Raw genomic sequence first — 26,811 nt, 5'->3', positions numbered from 1 at the left:
CAGGTAACACAGTCTAGAGAGGGTATTGTTCTCCTGTCATGGTGCTGAAACAGATCTTTGTTCTGCAATTAATCTTTAATCATGACCTCATTTCTTGCAGGAATACCATAGCCTGATATACTTTGTCAGAAAGTGATATTTTACATTAGTGTTACACCAGTAATATAACATTTTAAGATTTACATGACCTTAATTGTATTTTCTAATACAGGCCAGCTACTTGTAGCATCTTTCTGAAAATTACCTGCTGCCACATAGTTTCTGTTCCGAATTTAAGGGAATCAAATGTTTATAAAAGTTACAGAACTGTCAAGCCATCGAAACAAAGCTCAAGTCTTAAATTTATACCCAGAATACAGACACAAATATAGTCATCTCAACAGCACCCCACCCACGTGCCTTCAACATGGATCACTCTAAGCAGTTGGCAATGTTTATTCAGGCTCACTTCAAAAAAGTCTTCAAGAACATAATTAATTTGACTAGTCCCACTGAAGCCACACGCTTACAGCTGAAATGCCTTGCATGCTCAGACCTCAGGTTTTGCCTCTCTGTGCACACAGCAGGCACACATCCTAATTTTTGCTAGTGATTTTTGTGCCTTGGACACTTCTACAGTAAGACCTGAAGTAAGACTAATAGCTCGTTTTAGATAAACCACAAGACAAGCTTCAGATGGTACTGAGTCTCATCCCTTACTGGAAAAGATCCAAATTTCAAAGAATTTTCTACATACCAACGGCACAGAAAGCCATTATCTTTCCTCAGAGCCATCGACCAGCTGTACTTTGCAGTGTCGTTAAGTGCAATGACACAATAGCCAACAATGAATTATGGTTGAGAACTCAAAAAGCCAAACAGATATCTTACACAGGAACACTGTAGAAGTCTCAACTGAAAGGGGATCTAGAGCACATAGTTTTAACGCAGTGCTCACAGATCTCTCATTTGCACAGTCTGAGCCAAAAGCGGCACCTAGGCTGAGACTACCCATCAGAGGCTTTTGGGACAGGTTCTGTCATACATGCAGTTTCACATGGTGAGGGAGAAGCCCCAGGGAGAGCCAGGAAGAGCATTCTACATAAAGATGCTTGGATGAGCATGAAAAGCCATTTGGTGATCCAGGGGCTGCACCGTACCCTCTCCCCAGTTCCATGACATGACATGTCAGGCAGAGGCAACTGGAGGCCCACGTACCGCATAACTGACTGATTTGTGGCAAGACAGACCGGAGGCCACAGCTCTGCATTATCAATATGTGATGCAGAAACTGCAGTGGGGGAGTGGAAAAAATCCAATACGAGAGTATCACTGCAAATGTGAGAGACTTGTCAGGTCTGTGCTCCTGTCTCTGAAAGAGCTGGTGTGAGACTGCATGTTACTGAGAGGTTTGTTTTAGAAATATATTATATCCTGCTTTTAAAAGGGAAAAATAAAGCAAAAGCAGTACATGAAACAATTGCAGTTTACTTCTTGTAAGTCAGTTAAAATATACAGTACTGCAATATTGCCTTTTTGCATTTCAAGAAGGAAATTGCTTTCTTGGATCAAGCCAGTGGCCTGTCTAGTCTAGTACCTCATCTTCAAATAAGGCAAGAAATCTTCCACACAGAGACCAGCATGCAACCAAGAGTAAACACTTGGTCATCTATTTCAAAAATGTTTCATACCCACCAACACATTTCTTAATATTTTGCTATTTATACAGCTGAACAGGTCTGTTGAACTATGCTTGCGCATTTATTTACCTGTGAAGTTTAGCAACCTAAAGCACCTTACACGGCCTTAATTCCAGTTTGTGATTTAAGCATAGAAGATGACCAAACACCCATGAGTCAAAAAAACCCTCTGTGTGCTTTCTCTGTGTTCTACTCTGTACCATGGCTTTCCCATTGGTGTTGTTAAAGGGATGCTCACGGTAGATGCGGCTGTATTGAATGCTGTCCTGGTGCCGAGAGACCTGTGTTCAAGTTTCATTTTACAAGATCAGCAAGATGTAAAGTGAGGTTACTGGAAAACATAAGCTATTCACATAGCACAGATTATGCAGCTTGATAAGCTTTAAACAAGGGAAAAACTCAATTTCTCACCTTTTACACCTGCAATTATATAAGTGATTCTTCCATACTACAAAAGAGACAGGAGCTACTCCTATAAGTGCTTACTCATTCAAGGCCTAAGGATGAAATCCATACAAAGCGTTTTCTAGGTCTACTTCAAGCAATAGCTACAGCTGCAATGCGTTCTACAGATCAGTGTCCTGATGTATCAGAACAGAAGAAAAAGCTAAGGAAGCTTTTTTTAGTGACTGTCCCATTTTATGTAAGTATGTAGTGTCCTGCCATAACTAGTACAGTAACACACAATGTCTTTATTATTTTCTCTCTTCTATCTCCAAAGCATTTTTCAAAACACTGCATGAAAGAAACTCTATAAAAATGCCTTGAATTGTTTGTCTTAAAAATGTGACTGTTTTGCACTAGCAATATAAAAAAGTATATTAGGTGGCTGTTATTATTTTGTCTTCTCTTTTGACAAAGAACTGACTATATATGGTAAGCAAGAGTGGCTTGCAAGGTTATATAAAGAACCAAAGCACAAAAAACACTATCTTCCCTAATTCTATGAAAGAAAAAGGAGATAGCTTTGTAGCCAGGAAAAAATGAATGATATTACTGTTGATGTTTCCACATTCATTCTTATGTCTGATGAGTTTTATAAATCTGAACTGAGTTATGAGGAGGAGTGTTTTGGAGAATATATTAACAGCTTACAAAATCAAATCCCTGGGCCAAATTTCCTGTTAAAATAACTCCAAGAGTGGGCCTCTGTTTTTAAAAAGTATTTCAAATGTGAAGGTGTGCACTTGCAATGGATTCTGTGAAACTCGGTATACTATGTAAATGTTTTCTCATCCTAAAAAAAAAAAAAAGGCAAGCAAAATCCTTTTAAAGTGCACACTTAAATTCAGTGATCGAAACATAACAGAACAAATTTCCAGCTGGTTTAAAATGTCAAAGCTTCAACCACTTCAATGGAGCAATGAAAGTCTACATCAGTAGGTGATGGCCCTCTTAACACATAAAAATGGTAGTGAACAGGGACAGGTCAGTATTCAGCTCTGCTGGCATAGGACCCTTTTGTTATATTCATCCAAACACAACTTTTGCCTCAATGCTTTTAAAATTCAGCATTTCAAAAGGTAAATGGAAAATACATTTTCAAACGAAAAGCTATTGCTACCTTAATTATTTGGAGCTGTAGTAGCAAATCGATGGGAGAAAGACAACAAACATGTCATTTAAATGAGATGTTTAAATAATATAGACTGTAAATATGAGACTGAACATTATTAATTAGATTTGTAGGGTCTTCCCTTGCTTTAGTGTCTGATCATCATGCAGTCTTTTTTACTTCCATTTGTTTTCTTTCTTTGATGACATTTGACTAATAAATACATTGATGAATTGCATCAGTAAATGCCATCCATATATCACAAAAATAGAATGCACTCAGTGTTTCTGGCACACTGATGCTAAAGGATTTTTTTTGTTTGAACTTTCAGTACTTAACAAAGGAAATAATGCTGCTTTGCTGAGTAAACTTCCTGATTTTTATTTTAATTTTCAGTGAACAAACAGCTGCAGAATAATGTGACTTAATGAAGCATTTCTAATAAAATCCTGCAGAAGTTAAAACAGGGGCATAGAACCGCTTGCTAACAGATAGTTGTATCATTCAGAATAATTTTGCAAGATGGTGATCACATTTTGGTGTAGATGAGTATTAGGTAATGTAATTTTTTGCCTTCCAAAGTCAGTAAGTCAGTGACCTCCTTTAGTGTGATAAGTAGTTAGGATTGTTCTATTACTTATTTATAGTAAGTAAAATATGCAACATAATTAATGCAACATGTTTCTATAACACTATTTAGGCTTTACACAGGTTGGTAAATACTAATACAGACAGCAACAAATTTAAGTGTGAAGATGCTTAGATCTGAAAAATTACATGGTATGCTTTGCACACCAAAAATATATAGCCTGCATTTGTAAAGATGTCTTTTATCAAGTCTGTCATCGCCTGTGATGAAATTACAAAACTTCACTGCTACACGTTTCTGCCACCACAATTCAATGAAAAGTATTATTTACTTTATGTAAATCTAGACAGAGCTCAATGAATCATCACTTTGCAACTTCCCAGCTGAGCAATGTCCAATATCTGTCTGTACACACATCTATTTACTTCCACACAGAATGAGTTTTTCATGTATTCCTCACCAGAATTATCAAGTGTATTACAAGCATCTACATGTAAAACTGAGATCTCTCAGATCATAAGAAGAGACAGGTTAAAAGGTTACCCCATAAGTCCAGTAGGATAAAAGATGCTGCCAGATAAGTCATCATTCTCTGATTAAAACAGCATAACAGGAATCAAGATTTTATCCCAAAGTCACCCACTGCCAGTAGCATATCTAAAATTAATACCACATTTTTGAAAGCCCTCTTATGTTCAAACAACATGTTGAACCAGTGCATAGTAATGCTGATTTGCTTTCAACCCACTGAGCAAGGTTTTCCACTGAAATTATGGCACTTAGGTAGTCTACAGTGAAATGAATACCAGTACTGTAGTTTTGGAAATTGGGACAAAAAAACACATAGCTTTCAATATTGTCTCAGCAGTATCAGCTTTCTAAAATAAAATGTTAATAACAAAATTTATGAGGCTTACTTTACTACTGTTAATTATACACTCACAAAACAATTTAGGCATCAGTATGAAATGACTGCACAATTACCATGAAAAAGTATAATGAAAGATGTAACCTTTGCCACCCCCCGATAAAAATGCCTCAGTACACTCTTTCCCAACTTCAGCTAAGCTATATTCCTAGTACCAGTGAATTACTATTTTTCTAGTGTTTACCGTATGCTACAGAAAAGAATCGGTCTGATTTCACTTGGTTCAGCCCATAAAGTACCTTTAAAGTGTTAAACATCTAGCAAGCTGCATGCTAATGTCTGAAACTAGTTGGCAAGACACAGAAACCAGATAACAATTATCATTTAGTCAATAATAATTTAAATGTATCCGCTGCTGTTCGGAGACCATAAGACCCTGAACGCTTTACGGGGCTTTCGGGGATAGGGGTTGAGTATGTTTATTATTTAAATTGACAGTTCTGCAGAAGTCAAAGCACGGTTCTTTAAACACTGAGCCATGTCTACTGGGGGTGCATGGTAGAAGTGAGGTACTTAGGGCTCTAAAAAAAATACTGATAATCTCAAAGCAAAAGCTGGAAAGAGACGACTGTTAACTACACATATAATTTAAAATGCTTCAAGCAATTATTTAGTTCCTGGTAAGAACGAAACATACAGAAGAGCCATGCACGGCTGCTCCTAACAGGGCAGTGCAAGCTACTGCTCTTCATTCTTTGCATAGATAACCTGCTGTCCGATTCTACAGTTCTACAGGAACAAAGCATGGTATTTCAAAGCTTCCATTTGCAAAGCTATAAATGGGGTGGAATAAGGGAAAAGCTTGTGGCATGCAGGACATAGTACGTACATGAGTTCACTGAAATGGAAAGAAAGCAACGTGGTTGGACAAGGTATGTTTCATACCATATATACCACAACTTGGGGAGCGTTGCACACAGAAAGGAAAGTAAGCCACGAACCGTCTCTTTATAGGTCTTTTTTTTTTTTTTCAAAGGATTAATAAAGCGACTCCTCACTCTTGAGCCGCTCTCTGAAGGCGGCCGATAAAGGGCCCGCGCTTCAGAACTGAGTAAACCCCCAAGTGCCCGGGGGCGGCCACCCTTCCTATATCAGTAGTTGGGCTGAAAACCCCTGGTCCCTCATGGCACTGCTGAAGGGCTGACCTGTTCCTTTGAATAAAATAAAATTAAGAGAAAAGCCTTGGGGATGCCCCAGCGCAGGGCTGGAGCAGGCTGCCCCAGGCAGCCAGCGGGAGCCGCGGAAGGGCGGCGAAGCAGCTCCCCTTCGCACCCGCCTTTCTGCAACTTTTGGGCAGCGGGAGGGCAGCAGCTGCCCCGCACGCCCTGCCCGGCTCCGCCGCTTTTTGCCCGCCGCCCCGCGGGGTCTCCGCCAGCCGCGGAGGGCATCTTTCGCCCTGCACCCAGCGCACAGACAGACACACAGACACATGTCCCTGGAGCGCTCCGCTCACCTACCTGCAGCCCCGCTTCCTGCTGGAAACACCTAGCGATCGGCCGCCTCCCGTCGGAGGGGAGCTCCAGCCTTACCGCCCGGGCATCTCCGGCACACGCCCCGCGCCCCGCCAGCGCCCGGGGGCATGGAGCGGCGCCGCGCTCGGCTCGGCTCCCGTCGGCTCGGCCGGGCTGGGACAGGCAGACGTCTGCCGGGGCTCGGGTCTCCCCCGCGTCTCTGGGAATACACCAGGAATCCGGCTACGAGGTGCTAGAGGAAAGGTGAAGTAAGTAAGAAGGGAGGGAAGACTTGAAGTGCTTCTCGTGCACGATTTGAGAGTATTTAAAAAAAAAAAAAAAAAAAAAGAGGACTAAGTATGGATTTAAAGCAGAGAATGAGGAAGTCCTGCAGACCGGTGCGGTCCCGATTCAGCCCCGCCGGCAGAGGAAGGGAGGAAAAGCCGGCGCGTCCTGCAGCAATCCCTCCGTTAGAGCATCTCTGATTGGTTTGCCTTGCACACACAGCACGACATCCCCCTCCCGCTGCCTCCTTCTCCCTCTTGGGAAAAGTAATTGGAGAGCGAGAGCTTCACCTTCAGCAGTAGCAGCAGCTCCGCGCTCAGCCTGCGCGCACTGCACCGCACCGCACCGCGGAAGGGGCGCGGGACCGCCCTGGGTGGCCGGACAAGCAGAGGCAGCTCCAAACGCGCACTGACGCGGGGAGGGCGGGAAGGACGCCCTTATCCTCCCCGGTATTTATCCGGCTCGTCGTTGCTCTCCTCCCCAGCCCCTTTACGAGGCAGCAGGTCCCCGCGGCCGCCGCTCTGACTGAGGAATGGGGGCTCTGCCTGCAGCGCCCTCCACTCCCCCCCGCTGTCCGCACACACCCCGCTGAGCCGCCTCCCGCCCCCGCGGCGCCGCACGGCGCTGCTCCCCCTCCCCTTTGCTCCGCTCCCCTCCCGAGTGGCGGGGTGGGGGCTGCGAAGTTTGCGCACAGGCGCACGTGGTCGGGGAGAGGAGGAGATCCCCGGGAAGCCCTGGCGACCCTGCCGCGGGGTCGGGTCACACCGTCGCTGCTCCCCTGGGACCCCCGTTTCTCTCCGGCAGGAGGCTGGGCGCCAGGCGGGGCGGGGGTCGCTGGGCACGGTTGAGCAGCTTCCCCGGGGAAATGGGTCTTGCTCGGCGGTGGCTGTAGCGGGGGCAGGGGCAGGAGCAGGAGAGACGCGGTGGCGCCGCCGGCAGCCAAAAGCTGGACTGTGTCTCCCTCCAGAGGGAGAAGGGAGTCACGCACGGCAGCTCCGGCGGCGGGAAAGCCGCGGCGTGGGCCGAGCTCTTCTCCAGGTGGTGCCCGAGAGGTGAGGTTGCGGGCTTGGGCCGTGCAGCTGCGCTTGGGGGGTGGCAAGGGAACGTAGCACGGGTCAGATCCTGGAGACTTCTTCTTCCTCTCCTTAACGACGGGCAGTGGGTCGCTGTCGTCTGCCACGACTATTGATTAACAGAGGGAAATTGTGTGTGCGGATAAGTGAAAGCATAGCTTGCTCGTTTATTTCAGTGTTTCGTGTTGTTCAAAAGGGGATGCAGAGAAGTGGAGGGGAGGTAGCCAAAGGAGGTGAGAAAAGCCAGAGCACCTGTTCATTACAGTAATATCAAATAGAGGGTCAAATTCTCAGTTTTCTCTGGGAATTCTTGTTCACTCCTAGGCTAAATGGGGATGAGTGCACACAGCATTAAGTACTGGTATACTTAATAATCTGTTGTCTGGGTTTCAATTTGTACCAGCTAGTATACTAGCAAGTTTCCTGCAAAGAAGCTCTTCTTTAGCCCTAAACTGCTATCACATCTTATGTGATGTTGATGGCGAACCCTGTGAGAAACAGAAGAGGAAAGTGAAACACTTCCTCATTTGTTATTCCTTGTTAGAGATTTTCTGTGTAAGGATTTGTAGGATGTTTTAATTATTTTTTTTAAAGCACATACAGACCTGAAAGTCCACACAATCAAAAAAGAAAAGGCAAGATGAAGGTTTAGTGTTGACCACCCCGCACACAGTGATGCAGCTGTAGGATGAAATACAAAGTGGCTGATAAAGAAAGGACAAGTTAAAAGTAGCCTGGTATGTGGTTGTCACAATTGCTGTTGCAGCGAGCTCTGCAGTACACATCTATGCCTGGATGTTGACTGCAGCCAAATTAAAAGGCTGCTGGTTGTAAAGACAAATGTGGTCTTATTCATAGGAAGCTGATACAATAACATCATGATTTCCCTAGTTGGTAACTGTGTTTCTACATTTGCAGGCAGCTAAAAACAATGCAGAGGCAACGGAAACAACTAAGATCATGCTGCTATCAGCAGCGTAATTTCAGTACACTGAGGTAGATCGAAACTAATGTGGATCCACAGGGGCTGGATGCTTCTGCCCCAGCAATACAAAATGGCCAGGGATCCTGAATATATACTGGAACAGGTAACATTTCCTGTTGTGTGGGTCAGTGTAGGACTATCATTACTGGATTAAAAGCAGTAAAAGTACAGCAAAAATGCAACTACAGCAGCTGTTGCACTTTAGAAGTAGCAAACACCTTGTAATTACAGGAGCACATATACCTGTATTAGCTGCATGTATCATTACACTCAAGTTGACTGTGTATTGTAAGACCAGAGGATGCTGAGTAGTTTCCTATTGGTGTCCTGCTGTTACAGAAATCAGGCAAACACATCTGAAGACACAGAGCTATTATCACCCAGTTAAAACAATACAAACAAGTCTCAGGCAAATAACACAATAAAAAGCAGTATACAAAGCAACAGAGAAGCTGAGCTGTTTTGAAAGCCAGGAATATTGTCTGTGCACATCTTGGGAAATGCGATCATCATTTATGGCGTGATGCTGCTGCACATGAGCAGTTGTTCTAGATCACTGTGTCTGACATCTGAAAATCTGAACAAATCCACAGTACCCACACACAGTTTGTGTGACACCACACAGAAAGACGTGCTTTCACAGTATGGCAAACATTCCTGGGAAGAACTTAAATGATCCATTGCACCTATAGAGTGCAGCTGGTTTTACAGATGCTTACTTAGTAAGCCTGACTCATCTCCAAAGGTGCAGTTGTACATGCTGCACTGCACGATACGATAAATTTACCATTTTCTGGAAATACCAGATTGGCAGTCTTTGTCCCACACAGCCTGTATTTATATCTTTCTGACTGGAAAATCCCCAGCTGAATACTGTGGCCTTAGAACACAATATAGTGATGAAACAATTATTATATAAATGTTCTCTTTCTTTCTTCAGCTTGTTTCTTATTTTGAGTTAGTGTCAGTATTTCTTACTTTTCATCAATTTGCAGGGCTCTTCGACATACTAAAAGAAAAGCATAAAACATGAAAATGGGTATTGGCACTCGCAACAAGTATTGTGTTTGGAATAACTTCAGCATTTCCATTTCAAGGTGAAAAGCACAGCATAAAAATCAGGGAAATAAAAATTTGTTTCTGAATAGTTGCATGTATGTGGATCTGGTACGTATCTTTTTCAAACACAGATTTTACTCAAACGCATGCATGTTCTGAGCTGCTAAACAGAGAAGAAGTAAATTTGTATTTGGGTAGCCACATGTAGATTTTGTCTCTAAGAACTGATGAGTTCACTAATGTCTACCAAAAATTTTGCTCCTTTATCTTTCCTAAGAGACCCTCCCTTCCCACCACCCACCATGCTACTAACTTACGCTAAGTAAAAGTGCCAGTTACAGAACCATTCTTCAGTTTAGCAGTTAGGTTCTTGGTTTCTCATTTAGGCTTTCCCTTGCATCTCCCACCTCTCTTTATATTGAGCTTCAGTCACAAAAATAAGCAGGCATACAGACCACAGCTCTCATCAGGAATACCTCCATGTAAGGAGACCTATAGTGGCTTAGACCCTGCAGTGCAGCATCACCCTGCAATATCCCTCTATTGACATCCCCTAAAGCTGGGGAAGAGGAAGCATTAATTCAAAAAGCCAGCTGCTCTAAATTATTTGTGGTTATCATCCTGATACTCTGTGGCCCTGGAGCTGGGACAGTCCAACAGTGCCTAAAAATCCCCTTTACAATGTGTATATAGATATGCACATTTTTATTGCAGGTGAGAATCTGGTCCACCAAATTTGAAGTTCTGTACAAGCTCGGATACAGTCCAAACATTCACAGACAAAAATAAACATAATTGACTCCTGAAAAGCTGATCGAAAATGAAAAGGCAATGGACCAAAGTTATTCTGGGTTTTTTTAATAAGTCTCCCACAGGCATTTATTAAAATCATGCTGGTTATTGGATTCTGAAGGAAATAGGTTTTTTAACCAGCATACTGGAATCATCACTGATCTTTCAAAGCTTCCACATAAAATGGAAAAAGTGACTGCAAAAAAATAACAGAAGTAAGCATTCTTACTTTTCTATAACATATAAGTGATACAGATAAACACTATGATGATATTTTTTTACCATTTAAAACTATTCTCATAAGATAAGAAATGACACGGATTGCTTATGCATGCTAACATAAATGGTGCTCAGAGTAATGACATCTTCCAGGATGAAAAAACCCTAATGCATGTACGTATTCAGTATAATTTGGGGAGCAAGACTTTGTCGCTTCCATTTAGGAGGAGAGAAAGCTGGGGATCAGAGAAAAAGGTGGGTTGGAATGGATCTATGGAGGTCTGGTTGGACTGAGGATCCAAACCCCAGCCATGGTTGGACCGACTTCCAAGTTAGATCAGGTTGCTGAGGACTGTGTCCTGAGATTTCAGATATCTCCAAGGGCAAAGGTTCCACCTACCAGCCTCTTTGAACCTTTTTCCAGCACTTGACCACCCGAATCATGAAGGATTTTCTTCCTTACATCCAAACAAATTTCTCAGAATCTCTCTTTCTGTCTTGGTGTGCATTGCCTCTCATCCATTTGCTGTGCACTTCCAAGAAGCCACTGGCTCCATCTTCCCTGTAACCACCCATGAGTAGTTGAATACAGCAGTTAGATCCCCCTTTCCCTCCCTTGAAGGGGCTGAACAAACACAGCTTTAATTTTTTTGGTATTTTGTGCCTTCACCACTGCTAGGACACACAGCTGACTCATGTTCAACTTGTCCACCAGCATCTACAGACATTTTTCTGCAAACATGCAGTGCCAAGTCTATACTCTTGCACAGGGTCATTCTGTCCCAGGTGCTGGACTTGTATTTGTCTTTGTTGAACTTCAGGAAATTTCTGTCAGTTCACTTCTCTGGCCTGTTCTGATCCTTATGAGTGGCAGCTCTGCCCTCAAGTCTATTGACTGTTCCCCATATTTTGGTGTTAACTGCCTGGAGTGCTTGCTACTGTCATCCAGATTATTCGTGAATACTGTAAGCAGCATGGGCTCCAGAACCCAACACTGAGGAATGCCACTAGTGACCAGCCACTGATCTTGAAGCCTGTCAGTGCAACGAGTTTGCATCCATTTTATAAACCACCCATCCAGTCCATATCTGCCCAGCTGGGCTACAAGGATGTGATGGTAGACCAGTTCAAAAGACTAACTAGAATAAAGACAAACAATACCCTCTCTCCTTCCTGACACAGCCAGTCATTGTAGCCATTGTAGAAGACAGTCAGGTTGATCAGGCAAAATCTGACTTGGATGAATCCATGTTGACTATTCCAAATTTCCTTCTTGTCCTTCATGTGTGGGGAAATGGCTTCCAGGAGAATTTTCTCCACAATCTTCCTGCAGACTGGCCTGTAGTTCCCCATATCTCTCTTCCTGCCTTCTTGAAAATGGGTATATTTACCATTTTCCAATTATTCAGTACTTTCTCCTGTCACCATGAATGCCTGGAGGTGATTAAGTGCAGTCTCACAGTGCTATCAGCCCACTCCATCAGTGCACGTGGATGCACCTGGTATGTCCATTTTGCTTAAGTCGTCCCTATTGATCTCCTATCAGGGCTGGTACTTGACTCTCCCAAACTCCTCCACAAAAGCAAAGTTAAACAAAGATGAAGAAATCCTGTGATGAATGCTGTTTGTCTGACCTACCCCATAAAATATCATACAAACTAATCTTTCTACTTATGCTATTTCATCAAAAAGAGCGAAATCCCCCAGGCTGCGAGAACTGTAGCTATTTTGACATATAAAGATGCTTCTTCCTAATACTTCATGAAGCACCTAAGCTCCCTAAAGCGGAAAGATTTAAAAACCTGCACTCCTCATTTCTCATTTGCTACCTCTTGACAAGTCACTACTGAGCTTTTTAGGTCTTTTATATATCATCATAAGGCACCTTACTTTCTCTGTGCATTAGAGACCCTAAGCTGCCAGGCATAGCTTCTGCGTCTTGCTCCGGGTGAAGCACATACCAAAAGTTAGGTGTTGCAATATTTCGTCCTGTGGCTCTTAAATTTCTTTTTGAATCAATGCTGTAATCCATGTGAAAAGCAGAAAAAAACACGAGAAAAATTCAGATCAAAAGTAGAACAATACTTGGCCTCCATACCTTTTCGAAATAAATCTCAAATTTTCTTTTTAACAAGATTGTTATGTTATACATTTAAAATTAACAGGTCAGTGCTTTATTACAGTAAAAGGAAGAGTCCATGGGCCAAACATTTTGAGGTGACTACAGGGTTCTGTTGCACAACTAAGGTGTAAACTACAAGAATATTAAGTATCATAATGGTTTCTTACAGGAGGTACAGTAAGTACTATTCATGAGCTTGAGAGACCCCCAAACCATATCCAGCAAAAAACAGTAGACATTTTTTCTTAAAAAACAAAAACAACCCTCCCCTCCCTCCCAAAAAAAAAAGAAAAAAGCACCAAAAAACCCACAAAAACTCTCTTCTCTACTCCGCCCTGGTGAGACCCCATCTAGAATATTGTGTCCAGTTCTGGGCCCCTCAGCTCAAGAAGGACAGGGAACTGCTGGAGAGAGTCCAGAGCAGGGCAACAAAGATGATTAAGGGAGTGGAGCACCTCCCTTATGAAGAAAGGCTGAGGGAGCTGGGGCTCTTTAGCTTGGAGGAGACTGAGGGGTGACCTTATTAATGTTTATAAATATATAAGGGGTGAGTGCCACAAGGATGGAGCCAGGCTCTTCTCGGTGGCAAACAATGATAGGACAAGGGGTAATGGGATCAAGCTGGAACATAAGAGGTTCCACTTAAATTTGAGAAAAAACTTCTTCTCAGCGAGGGTGACAGAGCACCGGAACAGGCTGCCCAGGGAGGTTGTGGAGTCTCCTTCCCTGGAGACATTCAAAACCCGCCTGGACATGTTCCTGTGCGACCTCACCTAGGTGTTCCTGCTCCAGCAGGGGGATTGGACTAGATGATCTTCTGAGGTCCCTTCCAATCCCAAACATACTGTGATACTGTGAAAAACCTTATGCCTCTGCCTGCATCTGTGGCACTCAGGGCAGGAAAGAATCACTAAATCAGCAGGAAAACAAAACAAAACAAAACAAAACAAAAACAGAGCCAGGAGAAAAAGTATTCACACACATCTGGCCTAAATTTGGGTTATGATATCATAGAACTCATTCATGCATGCATTTCTCTTAATCTGATACAAACTGCTAGTTCCTGTTTTCCTGTATATCAAGCAGCATCAGCTTTTGCAGTCATGCTACAAAGAACTCCAAAATGAATACGTTTTATCCTCAATTAAGTGTATGTAAATTTTGTTTCATGTTTACATTAAAGGTTGCATTACAGACAAAATGGGAAAAAAAGCAGACCTCCTTACGTAATGAGATTTTAATCTAATTTTAAAATAAATATAATTATTTCTAAAATTATGTCTTAAATTATTTTCATGAATTAATTATGTTTATATAATTAAATTATATTACAGAAAAGGAGATCTTGTGAAAACAGGAGGCTAGGCAGACCAAGAGTAGTAAAGGTAAGTAAGGATCAAGCTGATTTCACCAAACAAATTATACTTATTTTTTTCTGAAACCTCTTTACTGAGGGCAACATGTGTTTGCAGTCTTAAGAACTCATCTACAGGAAGGATTAGACTTCGCTGTAGAGATTCATGGTGCCATTTATTATTTCATGATATAGCATCTTCTAATCTGTATACTGTCATTTTAAAAACAGGCATCACGAATTCTGGTTAAAAAGGTGTCAAAGCTTATTAGCCCAGTAACTCAGTTCTCTCACGGTGGGAGATAAATTAGGGGGCTGTCAGATGTGTTGTTTACTGTAGAAAAAAAAGTTACTGTGAGCTTACTTGGGTTATTTTTTCTAAAGAAATAATGCTATGCCTGTTTTATAGTTACAACACACTGCTTCAAATAGTATCATCCAAAGTTCAGTAAGTTTAGTGAAGCGTACAGTGCATTAAATAGGAATAAGTTGTTCTGTCCCTCAGTATTTCTTTCTCATTTCAAGTCTTCCTCTGAATTTTAACCACCCCTGTTTTAATAAAGGAAGGAAAAATAAAAGAGCATCACACTCAAGAATGTACTGGGCTTTTGTATGTGCATTAAAAACATTAGAAGATCCTTTAAATGGTGTTTCAGACTTTGCATTTTACAGCATTTTAATAGTAAGGCAAAAAAGTGTATTTTCATATTATCTTTCTGCATATTGAGTGAGGGTGAAAGTTGAGCTTTCCAAGAATCAAGAGCAGAATAAGTACTATTATTTAGAATATTATCTACCATATTTATTCCAAAACAGCCTGAAACTGGGGGTGGAGGGGAGGAGGGAAACCAAAACAAGAACAGAATATGCCTATTTTTAAGCCTTCTGAATTGCAGATTTCAAGATATTTTTGAAAACAAGACCAAAAGAAGACAAGGAAACACCTTTTTTTCCTTTTTTCTTCCTTTTTTTTTCTTTTTTTTTTTTTTTTAGAAGAGAAAACTAAAGAGCATTTTGGCTTGGCTGAGGACAAGGAGTTACTAATGCAGCATGAAAAAATGCCTCTGACTAATGCAGAATTTTAAAAAAATCCACTCCATATATGTAAAAAGTTACATTTCTATTTAGACTAGCTGTATCTTTCAATGAGATTACAAATGTGGAACTAATGGATTACACAGTTAACTCTGAATATAAGTCATTTCCTTTGTATAAATATGAAAGAAAACTCTATGTACCTGGAGAGGATCACCGCCGCTTAGATCTCAGGATCTGCAGGGCTGGGAAGCCAGACTGACTGAACTCTGCCTTCCTTCTCAAGCCATTCCTCCTCCATCAAATGCATGCTAGGAGATGCTGAAGGATGTGTGCCTTTGTGCTTTTCTGCTTTTGTGGCTGTCATTGTCTGATTCCTCTGAAGGGAGCAAATTTGTGGTTGGCAGTCCTTCACATTAACCTTGTCCTGTTCAGAGGTTGGCCTGCACAATGGCAGGGTACTGGGGTGCCCTGGTGCTGTTCCGTTCAAATGCGGCTCTCTACAGTGTTACACCTGAGTCCACCCTCACCTCACTGAGGTGAAATTAGCATTTAGTTACCCATGCTGAACAGCCTCATGTGGATGGACAAAAATGTCACCACCTGACTCCCTGCACCCCACATGCCTCCGCCTGGCATCTGCCATCCTGCCAAAACATTTGCCCTGGGGGACCGACTGCCTCAGCTCCGGCCAACCTGAAGAGCTTCACCACCTGCCAGATTGCCTCTCATAGCGAGTCAGTTCAAATTTCCATCTCTTTCTCACCCATGGGGCATGGAAAACATAACAAAAACATATTGGCTTGATCTTGGATGCAAGTAACACTTATTTTCTGAAACTCGGCCCAAATATAATGTAAGGATGGTGAGCAATAACTGGGGAAGCCCTAAGTCCTTGGGGATGTATCTCGTATGGTCATAAGAATAATTTTGACATTTTCATTCTGCTTAATTGCTTATAGTTTTCTTCTAAATATACATTGTAGGACCAGTCATTTCTGTATGTGCTTGCAGCCCTGAAACCCAGCATGCACCATGAGCAAAAAGAGCATTTTTACTTGTGATTGGGGTGCAGCTGCAGTGTCAGGCAGGTGTGCTCGGTTTTGGCAACTGGAAGCAAGCTCAGTGCTCAGAACTCAGCATGGAAAAAATTGCTTTTCCCAGTTCAGAGTTATCTCAGACATCTCCGCTCCGCACAGAAGGCATAGCCTGGGATGCAGAGAGATGCTGCTGTTGCTGCTGCTGCTACAGCGATAAACCTGCTACATAAATCTTCTTTGTTTTCCTCCCACTTTGAGTTTCATGGCATATCTCCTGCTCCCTGCCAGACGCCAGAATTACCTTCTTTTCCACAAACACCCTGGTTTTCACTGCCACTGAGCACATGCAAATGTCAGAGCAGCCTGTAGAGTTGTGGGTGGGGAGGATTTCTGAACAATTCAGAGCAAGCACTGTAATGGAGAGATTTTGCCACCAGATGTCAGAAGGCAGAATGTGCACTGGAGAATACACCACCTTAACAAATCTTGAAAAAGGACATTCCAGCTCTTTTATGCTTCCCTTTCCTTCTCCTCTCCTCCTCTCCTGTCACATATATGCATATACACACAGAAATAAAAACACATAGGAAACACTGGATTGGCTTTGTTGGTTTGGGTTTTTTTCCTTCTAGCCTTACACAGATAAAACACAGAAGATCTAATACCCTGTTAAGCTTCAGGTGACATATCAAAGAAAAAGAGTTGTCTAAAATTTGAAGTTGCTAAACAAGTTGAATAATAACAAGTTCTGTGAGCTTCGGCACTAAAGAAGTCTCATTTCCTATGGATTTTACCTCATGGGTGATTGAAGCTTTTCCTATGCTGAGGAACTTCAAACTTTCTCTTTTCTTGTGTAAGGGTGATCCTGAGGGAAAGCTTTTCAGAGAGGTGCACTTGTGGCTTTTTTCTCTTCTTCCCAGGCACTTTTTCTTGTTGTAACCAAATAGCTTTGAGACAACTACCCATCCCTCAAACTGTGTTGAAAAATCAGATGGGGCTCCAAAATGCGCAAGGCTTGCTTCTACAGGAAACCCAGTGAAAGAAAATGCAAGGACAGCTTAATCTATTACAGATTCAGATTGATGAGGCCATTTATTTCATAGTATAACTCTGCTAGAATTACTTAGACACTTGAACTTGCACCGGCAATTTAAATGTTCCATTAAATATTCTGATGATTCCTCATTTTTTACCAGATTATGAATTTATGGAGTATGCAGAAATGTGCCTGACTGACCATTAGTCTTTGCTGATGAAACCCTAGCTCCTATGATTGTATATTAGTGGGTTACCTCTCCTCTCTTTTTTCCTCCCTTCTTTCCAAAACAAAGAGCAGATTATAGCATGAAATGCCATCCTTTACATCAAGTTGTCACATCCCTCCAGCACAGCCAAACAAGCAGAGCTGATAACAGAGAGAGAGGAGCAGACTGCCCTTCTACCTGTGTGTGCTGACTCCAGCTGAAGTTGCTCTGAATTTCTACAGTTATTTCAGTGATAATAAGATTCAATGCTCAGCACTTTTCTCTTATTGTGAGCTCGTGCTTATTCCAGCTCTTTTTGATTCTATGTATTTTCACTATGCCAAATTAATGAGCTTTGCTTTATTATCACATTTTAAGCTTTCATTAGTCTAGCTCTTAAAATGTGCATAAAATTAGTTTGATTTTATTAGCTATTATTTAAATGATCCTGTTTATATTAATCCCTTTGTATTGTGAAGTTGTTTTTGTTGCATTACAATGGTTACTTGTCTTTTCTGACCCAAGATTATATTGCATCATAAAACTTCAGCAACAGATTTTAAAAATTAAATGCAATTTTTATGAAGCATGAATGATAGGCATGCAGACTTATCTATATGAATCCATAATAATGACCCCCTTTTGAGCTATTTTTACAAAAATGGGTCAATTCTATGGAAACTTAGAATGTATCTAAACAGACTTTGACATGACTGACATACTAAACAAACTTTAGCAGCCTCACATTTAAAATATAATCCACAGCAGACAGATTCAGAGCCATTTCAGTGTCTGATAACACAACTATACAATTAGTAAATCAGTTGTGGGAGTCATAGCCAGCAAAACTTTTTAATGTTATAGCTAGAAATTGCACACATGGATAAGCATAAGCCAGTTTACTCCTTATGTAAACAAGTTTGAGAAAGGATGATGACACTTGTCCAAAAATAAAGTCCATACACCTTATTAATCTCCTGGAGTTAGATTTGGGTGTGTTGGTATTGTTGTTTTGCTTTGTCATTTGGGGGATTTTCTTTGGTCATTTTTGTGGGTTTTTTGTTTGTTGGTTTGGTTTAGTTTTGGTTTTGTTGGTGTGCTTTTGATTTTTGTTTTGCTTGTTTGCTTGGTTTTATTTTGCTTTAATAATGTAATATTAAATTACATAATACAACCCAATACAAGCCTGCCTTCCCTTCACACTCTCTACACTGGCACAGCATATCCTTACTTATCTCACCTCCACCCTGACATCCCTGTCCCAGCACAAGTTCTCTCTGTCATGGTAAGCATGTTCTTCATTTTTACTCCTCTCCTGTATCATCAATATTGCAGGTAAATGGGTGGCAAGGACGGCTTTCATCCTAGTGTCCAGCAACATCCACCTTTCTTACAAGGTAATCACATTCTCAAAGTCACACTTTCCCGTTCCCAGCCCCTCTTCCCCGTGTATGGGACCTGCTTTCAGTCTGGATCAGCCACATGCACTGCAAGAAATACCTGAGATTCAGTTCTAAGCACACTGTGGCAATTTGAGCCCAAGCCCCTGTTAGGTCACCACAAGAAGTCAGTCAGGGGCTTCCCTTGGTACATGTAGGTCTGGTCCTCAGTGTAGGCATACCAACAGTACATGAGAACCACAATGCACATTCTCATTTTCAGTTGGATTTGCTCCCCTAAATCTATCACTTAGGCAGAGCTAACACTCCTGAATGTCTAAAGCCCTAGACATTTATCATTTCACCACTCAGCAATTGGGAAGTGACATGGCTAATGATATCACCAGATCTAACAAGCTGTTGAGAGGCTTAAAACAGGCCAACATGCAGGACACGCAAAGCTGAAAGAGCCTGCCAAGTTCCCAGTGCTGAGTCTAACTCAGTGTTTTGACTCCTCCCTTATTCTCCTTCCATGTTTCCATGATTCCTGGGACCAAGGATGTGTAAGTTCAAGTCCCTGCCGTATTTGGGCAGGACAGGAACATAAAGAGAGATCTAACATTCAAGGAAAGTGTCTTGGTTATTGTGTAGTTTGTCTGTGTCATTCTCCCTGATTTTTTTTCTCTTTTTACCAAAAGAATATGTGCCTAAGAAGATGCTCTGGTTTTAGCGTGTAACTCCAAGAGAATGTTCACGCTCAGGACTCTCAGGAAAGGAAATCTGAAATGGTTATGTCAAAGCATCTCACATTTTCCACATTTCATTCCTACTTAGATCACAATTTTGCATGTTTAATTCCAGGCTATTTTAGGTGCTTCCCATGCCATGGGTTTCTGATGCCCCTTTTCTTGGATGCCAGTTCTCCACAGATATTTTTAAGAGGCCACAGACCTAACCTTTATGCTAAGCCCATGCAAGGTACCTTGAGATTCCCATACTTCCCAAAAATCTAACCCTTAATACCTTTATATTTTAAACCTTTCAATAACTGCACATTTGTAAGTGCATGTTATGAACAAGATCTAGGAATGGCACCTTGCACAATTTCAATTTATCAGTTAAAATAATTAGCACTTAACATAGTTGGCAAGATATAATGCTGGGAGAAAAAAGCCCTGAGAAAAGGGGTGGAATTACTTTTCAAAATATTTCATTAATTCACCATTTAACTGGATTTTTCTGCATGGGCAGTGAATACATGGTCTTTTCCAGACACAGACGACCCTACAGAAAAGGTTTCATGCCCCCCATTGGCAGTAGCCTCTGTCTTCGATTTGCCACTAGATGTGTCCTTGAGAACTCTCTCCAGTGCTTTTAATAATTTTGAGGGTTGAAAATACTACATGAGAGAGAACAGAGGTCAAAAAAGTTATTATGAAAGTTATTCATTCTTTTTTCCCAGTGGATAACTGTACAAACAAAAGTTATCTATATCGCATTTGAAGTTCAGCTTGTAGCTGCTAAAAGTAACTAAATTATCAAAGTGTGCAAAGGCATTTATTTTCCAGACTGCACAAGTTAGTCTCTAACTTAAGATTAACTTTTCAGGTTTTCCAAATGTTTATGTGAGGTAGCTTTGGATGTTCTCTACAATTTTTATTTCTAGCCAATGAGATACCCAACACTTTTTTAGTTAGGAGCTTTGACCTGAACTTATCAAGCAGCTGCTTAATGTCACTGTGTCCTTTGTCCTTCAAAAATAACTTATTTGCAAATTTAAATCACCTTCACCTAGAAACAGCTTCCAAGCGGATATATATAGTTATTAGTTTCTAATTTATCCAAAGTTAATTACAAATGGACATTAACATAGCTTTCACTCGTTATAAAATCAAAAGCACCGCAATCATGAATGAATAACCTGGTGGAAAATGCAAGCTCATAAGCCAGTTCTGTTAAAAAAGAAGTGAAACCACCACATCAGTCTTCACGGCAATAGGATTTTTCCCAGGAAATAACATTTCATACAGGGTGATTAGGTGTTCAAATATAGAAAAGAGATGTTTCACACTTCTGAGAGGATACTTAATGATTAATAGGAAAATAATACATTGTTCTTGCTTTCTTAAATAAACAATGACTTTATGTCAGAATGAATCCAAGCCAGCATACCATCAGGGAGTGCTTGATACTATTCAGTCTCAAATTTAGCTCTCAAAATGCAGAGGCACTTGAAGCAGGATTCACTTCACCAAGCATTAGCTGCCTAACAACTCATTAATTCTCTAGGTTCCCTTTGTAACCAACAGAAAGACACCTCCAGACAGCATTTTATCCCACCATAACACAGAGGGGAATCATCCTTTAGAAGAGGCCGTCTCTCTCTGCTAATGAAGAACCATATCCCATTAACTGAGACGAGACAGTAACCTTTAGATATTAAAGTGAGATCAGATGAATCCCATACACAGTGAACTAAGAAAAATATATTTTTTTTTCTCATACAAATACATGGGAGGACAGGTGTTTTTCTTGGTATGTCCAGTCATTCATAGCCCTTTAAATCAATTGAAAATTCGTAGGGAAAGGAATTAAGAAATCAGTTACAACCAACAACTACATGCCAGCTTCCAGAGGTACCAAACACCTACAGTTCCCATAGACTCAAAATCTTATTGTGGGTTCTTCTAACTTCTGGGTTATATTGTCTAGAATGGAATAGAAGATTCAATCACCACTTCAGACAGTCTGCCACACCTCCATGTGGTACAGAAAAGGCACTGCTTAACAAGTTTCTGTTCCACAAACACGAAATAAGGGGGGTTTTGTTATGTGTCATACAACCATATTTTCACCCTTAAACCCATCAGTGTAGAATAAATTCTATGTAGAAGTGTCGAGGGTTAAGATTGCGGGGTGACAATAAAACCCTGGCAGATGTATTGTTAACCCCCTCTCCCCCCCCCACTTCCCCCTCCCTCTCCCCCCTTTTCACTAAGGAGAGGCGATTGGGAGGAAAAGAAGGACAGAGTGAAGAGAGTTGGAAAAAATTAAAGATGTTTTACTAATGCTACTAATAAGAATAGAGAAAATAATACAAAATATACAAAACCAATCTTGAAAGTCTCAGCAACTGCAGAGCCGGCAACCAAAGTCCTGGATTAGACTCTGCAGCCAATCGGAGCTGGATTCAGTCTCTCACTAGGCCTCAGTTCGCAGGGACGACTAGCAAGGTCCTCTTCTAATGTCGGCCATAAGCAGAAGGGAAAAGGCAAAAGGACAAGATCCTCGTGATCTCCCACTTTTATATAAAGTATTCACGTGAATGGAATGTTATACACAGTTGGTCAGTTTCTTGGTCTCTTGTTTCTCGTCGCCCCTCTCGCAAGATGTCCATCCGTGCTTATCAATAAGTTTGCATTCCATTGCTAGGTTTACCAAAACATGTGTCTGGTTCTCCAGGAAAATGCAGTTAATATGAAGGCTTTAGCTGACAGGAAAAATTCACTGAAAGAGAAACTTGTTTTTTAACAAAACCAGGACAAGAAGTTATCTACACCTTTATCTATATATCTCTCTCTCTATATATAGGTATCATCATGTAGTTAAGCTTCACTGAGTTCCTGCCAAGTAGTGAACTGATCATGAGAAAAGTTATTCAAGCTTGTCCAAGATTACACAGAATTGGCATCATAATTTAACTTAAAGCTCAATGAGTACTCCAGGAGTGCTTAAGTCATATATGAATTAGCGTCATGTATAGGTTACAAAAATATGCCAGACCAAACCTCTAGCATAGACATAGATAAATAGGTATAAATAGGTAATTGCTAGTAATTTACGCCAAAAAATTCAAGGAAATCTTAAAAACTCTGAAGTTGTTTGTAACAGTTTACATTCTTTTTTGCGTCAGTCTGGTATTTCTTTCCTTAGCACAACATAGCTTTTGGCAATATTAGAGATTTTTTTTTAAGTGTAATCCAGATTCTTTTTCAATACAAGCTCCTATTTATCTTATTTGCAATGTAAAACATTTAATTAATACATACATGCTGTTCAAGAAAACTTAAAAAGGAATTGTCAACACAGTTTTAAAAGTCTCAAGGATATTTTGTATCTAGAAGAGCTAACACTAAATATTTTCATTGTGGTTTTGCCTCAGTTCAAATACTATAAATATACTGTTCTTGTTCCCAGGCACAAACACAAAGACCTGCTACGCATACAAATGTGTTCCCTTAGGGGTTGTTTGTATCACCCACTGAAAATGCCTCTCCTAACTCACAAAGTCTTCCCGGATGAGGTGACAGACACATCCCTTCAGTCCTCACTGTGCAGGATGACTCTTCTCCTTCCTCTGCTAAGAGGATACAAACCAGCTGGCGAGGAAACCCACTGGGGCTGCTGGAAGGAGATTTACACCCAGGTCTAGACACAGACATCTCACAAATCATCAAGAAAAGGCTTTCTTTATTCCTCATTTTCTTTCTTTTTTATATATTGCCTATTACTTAAATGTATTAAAAATGTAGCATAACACTTTTTGAGACTTAAACTATTATACACTTTCAAATTTTCATACTTAAAATCATGTTCGAGTATATAATATACCCTTACGAGAACCAGATACTATCATTTTTAAGGAAAATGCTTTTCGGATGTTGAACTACTAAATAAAGTAACCCTGTTGCCTGTATGGGAGAATGGAGTAGTAAAAAGCTGTCTCGGTCTCACAGGAAGGAGAGATGGTTTTAAGCAGTTTCTTTATCATTTTCCCTAAAGCACAGGAGAGGCCGAACTCCACTCACTCATCAGCTGATCAAACCCTGTTCAGCACCATCACTGACTGCTCCGCGTCACAGTGGCCTGGAAGTGGAAATCGCTTTCCCGCATACTATTACAAGAGGCACTTTGATCCCACTGCAGAAAGTAAAACAGACTTTTTGTTGAACAGGTTCCAGGATGACTGGATCTTGTGTACCACAACTTAATGTGAATTGTTTCTTCTCACCGATTCCTGTACGCACCCAGCAAGGCACAACACTGACATTTACAAACACGACTGTACTTTTTCACTTATTCTGCTAAAAAAAATCTCAATCACCAAAAGCTCCTGCAGCTTTTTCTGTACTGTTAGAGCAGCAGCTCAAGACTTTTACAACTCATAAAACTTTTCTGTGCCTGAGATGTTTCAGTCAAAATATATATTCTTCCTTTTACAGATCAACTGACAGTAACCTCTGAAAGATTTTTGCTTGGTCAAGATGGTGTTCACGCATTTTTCAGGTTTGAATAAGTTTTACCAGATTCCACAATAACATCAATGGTTTACTCTAAGGGATGTTTATAATAGGAAAGCAGAAACCACATACATAAAAATGTACAGTATTAAAATATGTCTTTATGTAATTTTACACACCATGTATAAACAATATACCTTAAAATATTTCCTTAATGGTTCTTATCCATATATGTACGTTTATACACGTCAAATATGAAGTTGTTCTAGTACATCCTGTATCAGTATATTGTTGAGTGTTCTGTGGATTTCAGTGATACTTAATGAAATGAATGCAAATTCATTCATACTTTAGATAGCCAAACAGTAAGAATATGCTGACATGAGTGTACTTACGCCAACAACATTGATTTCTGCAACTTGTCTGTTGTCTGTATCAGATCTTGCTATAAATCTCACTATTATCTCCTTCCACGTAAGTGCCAACTCTTTTTATTGAACAGCAACCAATTATTAGCACACAAAGTGCAAACCTTACCAAACCTAACTTGCACATTATGTTTAGATTTCATACATCTTCAGCTGCCAGTGCTTAAACCCTACATTATGAATCATCCTTTTAAAACTCGTGTCTCTAGAATTATATTAGCTGACATGTTTTGTGCATAGCTAATATATTTAATTTTAGCTCTTGCCTTCAAAACCGCACAGTTCATTTAGCAAGCATACAGGAGAACACCTGGATCCATTCTGATGTGTAAATCAAACATAGAAACTGATAACAGTTTTGACATATCTGCCAACCGTGGCTAAAACCTGTTGCCATCATACCTTTTAAATTACATTCTGCATTTAAAATTCTTGAAAGAAAAACATTTTTGAAAGAGATATACAAAGGTCAATAAATTTGTAATAATTTTAAAATAGATTTAGTTGTGTAGATAAAAGCATTGAGTTAAAGACATGGGAAGTAATTTTATCTTGTTGAAAATGGGTAATTATTGCTTAAATTAATATATTATTAAAATCAGATAATAGAAAAAACTTATTTTTCAAATGTGTTTTTTTCAAGTCCTAGATTATTAGAAGTTTTCAGTGTATGTTAAATAGTTAATCAATAAAAGTAAAATTTATTAACATTTGTTAGTTTCAAACATTATTTTAATATTTCTACATAGCATATTTAGCTTATTATGTCTTTTAATTGTTTGTATAGTTTATTAAAATCCATCCTTCAGAAAATTTTAAAAAAAAGTGCTTCTCAACAGAGCACTGGAACCGGCTGCCCAGAGAGGATACGGAGCCCCTTTCTCTGGACACATTAAAGACCCACCTGGACACATTCCTGTGTGATCTGTTCTGGGTGAACCTGCTTTAGCAGGCGGGTTGGACTAGATGATCTCCAGAAGTCCCTTCCAACCCCAACCATTCTGTGATTCTGTGATTTAAAAATTCTAAATTGAAGTAATGCGAAAACACTGGCTTCTATTCCATTGTCATTAAAGGAAGACTTCTGGGACACCACTCATTCATCCCACTGAACTTTTCTCTATCATCATTCCCCTATTTTTGGATCAATTAACTTTCTGACTTGACTTGTCCAAGGATGCCTGGTCCTAGATTTAGTACATGATAGTAAGAAGGTAAAGAAGACTGAGCACATCATGTTACGCACACTTAAAAAATAACAGTCCCGTCTCCAAGAGTCTATACCCTTGTTCTCTCATTTGAAAGATCCTCTTGGTAATACTAATTACTAAAAACGTAGAAAGAAATGTTGCAGTCTGATTAAATCAACTAAATTTAAAAAATAACAAATTTTTAAATGTTGGGTTCTTTTCTTACCTCAACAAAAGTGTGTTATTGCAATAATATCTAGTAATTGCAATTCCATCTAGCTGAAACAAAATTGAAATGAAACAAAACAACAATTTAACATGGTTATGTTCAGCCTATGTGAATGAGGCAAACCGTGCACAGACTGGTGAGGAGGAACTTGATTCAAAAACTACAGTGCAGTCACGGCTTTGTGTCCAGGACCAAAACGGGTATTTTAATTACAGGTTATTTCCCCATCTCCCTTTAAAATTTATCCTGTTTCTTTCCCTCTTTTAAAAAAAATGTGTATTATCTGCCTCTATCCATCATTCATCCCATGATTCCTTGGGTTCCCTCTTTTTTGTTTAGTACTGAATCTTTGTCCCTATGTTTTCCTCTCTTACGTTTACCTTACAGAAGCTCTGCTTTATCTTGCCCTTGGTAACTCTAGTTCACTGTTATTTCTGTTTTCTCGCTTTTGTTACTGAACTGTTTAAAAGTGGCTTAGAATTCTAGCACTACTTTAAAACAACCAACTTCTATACATCCAAAAGATATGCAAAAAAATCAACTGAGAATCGACCTTTTGCTCCACTTTGAATTAGTAAAAACATATTAGGCTAGTAAAATTAGCTCTAAGAAAGTTTCCATCAGATTTCTCAAGCAAAAAAGAAATTCCCTATGCTTTCTTGACAGTATGTATGGACACCAAATGTAAAATACACACTCATTATTCGATTCTGGTATGTCGGGTTCTGTGTCTGATGCAGCCCCAAACTGAAAAGGAAATTCACACAATCACCAGCAGCTGTAAGCCCACCACGTACACAAGCACTTGCCAGGCCACTGTGGAAGGGAGTCTGAAGCCCTATTTTTCCCCCTCCATAAATTTATAAATGTGGCATAGAATGTTTAGAAAATAAAAAGTGGTGATTTTTTCTGTAGTACCTGTGAGACTTACGGTT

The 26,811-nt window shown here is 40.4% G+C and overlaps 1 protein-coding gene and 1 long non-coding RNA gene across 9 annotated transcripts in view; one reads left to right on the top strand and one right to left on the bottom strand.

The window, feature by feature from the left end:
- TAFA2 (TAFA chemokine like family member 2) overlaps positions 1-7,000 on the bottom strand; it is a 194,578-nt gene extending 187,578 nt beyond the window's left edge. For 6 of the 8 annotated variants that reach the window (XR_010469527.1, XR_002412321.2, XR_010469524.1 and 3 more), the window contains exon 1: positions 6,209-6,713. The gene's annotated coding sequence lies outside the window, so the exon portion shown is untranslated. Of the gene's footprint in view, positions 1-6,208; positions 6,714-6,777 lie in introns of those variants that run through there. The other 2 variants (XR_010469523.1, XR_010469525.1) reach the window with 2 other exon arrangements.
- An 83-nt stretch (positions 7,001-7,083) lies between these two features.
- Positions 7,084-25,170, top strand: LOC135578197 (uncharacterized). Its single transcript, XR_010469529.1, has 3 exons — positions 7,084-14,122; positions 18,746-18,807; positions 23,572-25,170. It is a non-coding gene; the product is annotated as an uncharacterized LOC135578197 (long non-coding RNA).
- Positions 25,171-26,811: the final 1,641 nt, after the last annotated feature.

This window comes from Columba livia, chromosome 1 (assembly GCF_036013475.1).
Source record: "Columba livia isolate bColLiv1 breed racing homer chromosome 1, bColLiv1.pat.W.v2, whole genome shotgun sequence".
Taxonomy (NCBI): domain Eukaryota; kingdom Metazoa; phylum Chordata; class Aves; order Columbiformes; family Columbidae; genus Columba; species Columba livia.
The sequence above is the reverse complement of the archived record's forward strand: the minus strand, read 5'-3'. Positions and strand labels throughout refer to the sequence as shown.